Source organism: Palaemon carinicauda, chromosome 39, assembly GCF_036898095.1.
Source record: "Palaemon carinicauda isolate YSFRI2023 chromosome 39, ASM3689809v2, whole genome shotgun sequence".
Lineage (NCBI taxonomy): Eukaryota > Metazoa > Arthropoda > Malacostraca > Decapoda > Palaemonidae > Palaemon > Palaemon carinicauda.
The window spans coordinates 26,835,617-26,840,616 of record NC_090763.1 but is presented as its reverse complement, the minus strand read 5'-3'; the positions used below and the strand labels follow the sequence as shown (position 1 = coordinate 26,840,616).

The window sequence follows — 5,000 nt, the reverse complement described above, 5'->3', positions numbered from 1 at the left end:
CCGGAGTTGTGCACATTCACCGCGAACCTGATTCAGTTAATGAGCCTCATCTGGTGCAATCAGGCCGAATCTAATTCTGCTACGCTGTTCTTTCAACAAAGATCAAATTAGAATACGCTTACGTGATGATATCTTCTCATCATTTTCGTCTGGATAACTTTATTTTGTCTCTCCTCCTGGGAACTGAATTGAGATATAATTAAGCTGTGTGGCGTGTACGAGCTTAGTGCGAAAGGCAATGGGTCAAAATTCGACCTGTGACACAACAGGGTGAGTGAGTAGGTGATTAGGTGAGTCATATTGAAATAGGGTTGAGATGGAAATAATTTTTTGGGGTTGAAAAGAATAATCATATTAACACAAGCTTCTGTAGGCGTTAAATAGACCTACCGGTAAAATGAAAAGAAAATTTGGAAAGAAATGCCAGAGTTTCCATGGGTCTAATTATTTGAAAAGGAGTCTTTGTAATCCACTAAATGCCGTCCCAGTATCAAATACATCATCAACAACCCCATTCATTAAACACTTCCGGATGAACCAAGTCAACAACGCGCTGACGATAAACATCACGACATAACGACATGTGATTGTGAAGAGAGTGTCAACCAAGATGATGAGCAGGTGTGGGCTGGGCGGTGATATGTACAGAGATCGTAGGCGGGTGTGAGTGGGTGGGAAAAGGATTGGCTTATCGAGAGCACAACAAACAGGGGTTTCACCACCATGCTGGAACAAGGTCAGACCGTAGCAATTGCTGCTTTTGCAAGGGCGTATGGGAAGGGGGGAAATAGACCGGTGTCATCACCTCTGTACTTTACTGCTCGAAGTCCCGGTCAACAAGATGGGGTAAAGACTTCCATTTTCTGTCTCTTGAGGCTCTTCCAGCCACCGACCACCAAAGACAAGTTGCTCTGGATCGGTGCTGGCAGGTGGCACAGTCTGGACTGTACTGGTAGTGAGGTGGTAGAGGTATGGCGGGTTGTGTGGGAGAGGGAAGGAGGTACTGGACCCAATTGCTTCCCCTCTACCAAGAGCAGCAGCTAACAGCAGTCTCAGCACAACATCGATTGCTTCCCTATGGACTCACATGGAACAGTCCCCAGCTTATACTCTTACCTTCCATAGTCTAGTGATGGTTTATGGTGTGTGTTAAGCAGCCGGTGGAGCGTTACAGACACACACGCATTCACACACAAGTACAGACAAACACGAAGTACCGGTTCGCCGCCACGAAACCTACGAGGGGAACTTTCGTGCGCCAGTGAGACGGTTCCCGCGCCGGACTCCTCGTAAGACATGCGCGCGCATTCTACCCCGCTCATTTTAAACTACAAACGACCTCTCTCTCTCTCTCTCTCTCTCTCTCTCTCTCTCTCTCTCCAGCTGTTTAGACAAGCATGCATACCTTGGGCTGGTCCCGGAAACAGGACGACGTGCAAGTCTCATTTACGGGAAACGTATTGGCACACCAATCTTTTTGGCTGGAAACAATTAGGAATGGGTTGGCTTACGGCTTGAAGAATGACGGAAAGTACTCTCTCTCTCTCTCTCTCTCTCTCTCTCTCTCTCTCTCTCTCTCTCTATTTTAACGACGTAGGTCAAGATAGTTTTTAGGCTATTATTTTTTTTTTCCATTTAGACTACCATTTCTTTACTCTATGTTTTCACCTTGCTTTGAGTAGCAAATATACTATTTGTTTCAGATAAACGTACAGTACATTGAGTCGCATTTGGAGTTTTCGTTTCCTTCTATCTACGAAATCATTCGGGTTATTTAATCAGTAATTATTCAAATTATTCATAGCAAAGCAGGAATAAGATTAACGATTAAATTTTCTAAATATAATAATAATAATATAATAATAATAATAATAATAACAATTATTATTATTATTATTATTATTATTATTACTGTTGTTGTTGTTGTTTTTGTTGTTGTTGTTGTTGTTATTAATGCTACTTGCCGAGTTGTCACTGTGGTTGGAAAAACAAAATGGTAGTAACTGAGCTTGCTAGGTCTACCATATAAACAATGAAACGTTATACAATTACCATTATTATTATTATTATTATTATTATTATTATTACTTTCTAAGCTACAACCCTAGTTGGAAAAGCAGGATACTACAAACCCAGGCCCCCAACAGAGAAAATAGCCCAGTGAGGAATGGAAAAATGAAATATTTTAAGAACAGTAACAACATTAAAATAAATATTTCCTATATAAACTATAAAAACTTCAACAAAACAAGAGGAAGAGAAATTAGATAGAGTAATGTGCCCGAGTGTACCCTCAAGCAAGAGACCTCTAACCCAAGACAGTGGAAAACCATGGTACAGAGGCTATGGCACTACCCAAGGCTAGAGAATAATGGTTTGATTTTGGAGTGTCCTCCTAGAAGAGCTGCTTACCATAGCTAAAGTCTCTCTTCTACCCTTACCAAGAAGAAAGTAGCTACTGAACAATTACAGTGCAGTAGTTAACCCCTTCGGTGAAGAAAAATTGTTTAGTAATATCGGTTTTGTCCGGTGTATGAGGACAGAGGAGAATCGGTAAAAAGTAGGCCAGACTATTCGGTATATGTATAGGCAAAGGGAAAGTGAACCGTAACCGGAGAGAAGGATCCAATGAAGAACTGTCTGGCCAGTCAAAGGACCCAATAACTTCTAGCGGTAGTATCTAATACATTCTTTCCTTTTCGACATTGGAAGAAGCAACTAGCCAACGTGGTTATGTGATTACTACAGCGCAGGATTCCCGTTTGTTAGGTTCATGGCTTGCTCCGGGCCTACTGCACACCAGTTTACTCACCTGTTAATGGTTCATATACAGTAATTGTTGCCAATGATATACTAGCTTTATCAGTGATTGAAAATTTTTCGCCAAATTTTTTTTTTTTTATCTAATTCTAAAGATTGATTTGGTATTTTAGGGTTACCATTTTATGCAGTTTGTCCCTACTTTCGTGATCCCAGTTATGTAAATTCTATAATCATTTGTTAAGTTTTTCTACGAATTTTCAATTTGTTCCAGTGAATTTCGGTGAATCCTTATTTGGTGGTGTTTTATTAAAGCTTTGAAGCTGTTAGAGTATTAAAGGATCAAAATGATCTAGATATAGAAAACATTCGGTGAAAGAAAGAGTAGACTCGATCTATATATAGAGACAGGATCCGATCTGGAAATAAATATGAGATTTGATCCAGAAATGAAGAGAAGTTTCGATAGAAAATCAAGAGAAGATTTATCAACAAATAAAGCGAAAATTTGATCCAGGAATGAAGAGAAGGTTTGATCCAGAAATAAAAAAGAAGATTCGATCTAGATGTCAACAGAAAAAAAAAAACTCAAGAGAAAATTTGATTCAGAGATAATGAGAAGATTTGACCCAGATGTGAAGAGAAGATTTGATAAGCCCATTAGCATTTATTATTTGTTCTGCTATCAAGTAGGCCTACCACAAATCTTTACATTCTGTCTAATATTATACAGACCTGTAGGTAGTAGGTTGACCAGAGAGTTATTGGGTCCTTTGACTGGCCAGACACCAATACATTGGATCCTTCTCTCTGGTTACGGCTTATTTTCCCTTTGCCTACACATACACCGAATAGTCGGTCTGGCCTATTCTTTACATATTCTCGTCTTTCCTTATACACCTGACAACACTGAGATTACCAAACAATTCATCTTCGCTCGAAGGGTTAACTAATGCACTGTAAAAGCTTATTGGCTACTTTCCTCTTGGTAAGGATTGTGGGTCCTGGGATAGAAGAGACTCTTAACTATGATAAGCAACTCTTTTAACAGAATGACACTCCAAAATGTTCTCTAGTCTTTGGTAACGCCATAGCCTCTGTACTATGATCTGCCAATGTCTTGGGGCAGTATTTGGCATCGTTCTCTCTCTCTCTCTCTCTCTCTCTCTCTCTCTCTCTCTCTCTCTCTCTCTCTCTCTCTCCTCATTTTCCTTACTTATGCGAGCATAAACAGGAACTTATTATCAATTTAATAAAAATAATATAAGGAGAGGAAAAAGGATGAATACTAATATATTCTTGCTTGAGGCTAAATCCAGTCACGCTATTTTATTATCATTGTTTATTTATGACAGATCTATTTTAAAGTTATTACCGATCTTAAGATATTTTATATTGTTAATCATTAATTCTTATAGTCTACATAATTTAATTATTCTCTTAGGTCCTTTCCTCACTGGGTTATTTTCTCTGTTGGAGCCCTGAGGCCTCTAGCATCCTGCATTTTCAACTAACGTTGTAGCTTAAAATAATAATAATAATAATAATAATAATAATAATAATAATAAAGTAACAAATTAATTTGAATCATTTGCATTTCGAGAACAATTCCCATAGAAAATTCTGTTTACTTAAATAATCTTTTGAACTGTTAGCTTCTCACTGAATTGTTTGGCTTGACGTACTAATGATGAGCCATTCTTGAAGGTTTTAAAATATTCGCATTGCGGTTGTGTTCTGCACAATGGATTCGTCCCTTTCAGTGTCTAAAAGATGAATCTAAACGTATCTCACCTTTTCTTTTAAGAAACTTCTTGAAATATGGCTGAATAAAAATATTTTATGCCAAATGATTGTGGAAAGGTGTGGATCATTATAAGAAGTCTGTTGTTGACCACTGGACTCGGAATGTTAAACGAGATAATGTTGACTTAAAAAGCTGTTTCTTTATTTCGTTTTGTTTCCCACTTGTATTATTTGCATTTTCAAAATTCCTCGCTATATAAATCATAATAGCTACTGTTTAATTATATCATCATTACTACATTCAAAATAAATTACAAAACGAAAGGCTGCAGCGAAAGAACTAACCAAACAAGAAAAATGTATCAAATTAGCGTAGGCCTAAGAAAGAGGCGATACTCAAAACAAGGTTAGGTATTCAGCTCATTTATTTCACAGTCATTAATCGTTCACATCAAACCTACTGATTAATGAAGCATTGACCGCAGCTCCTACAA

At 38.1% G+C, this 5,000-nt stretch overlaps 2 protein-coding genes across 4 annotated transcripts in view; one reads left to right on the top strand and one right to left on the bottom strand.

Moving 5' to 3' along the window:
• The window catches only part of LOC137631099 (synaptic vesicle glycoprotein 2C-like), a 102,700-nt gene extending 101,439 nt beyond the window's left edge, over positions 1–1,261 (bottom strand). The window contains exon 1 of one of the 2 annotated variants that reach the window (XM_068362733.1): positions 1,117–1,261. The gene's annotated coding sequence lies outside the window, so the exon portion shown is untranslated. The remainder of the gene's footprint in view (positions 1–1,116) is intronic. The other variant, XM_068362734.1, reaches the window with a different exon arrangement.
• The window catches only part of LOC137631100 (CTD small phosphatase-like protein 2), a 177,283-nt gene that overhangs the window by 32,304 nt on the left and 139,979 nt on the right, over positions 1–5,000 (top strand). The gene's annotated exons all lie outside the window — the stretch shown is intronic.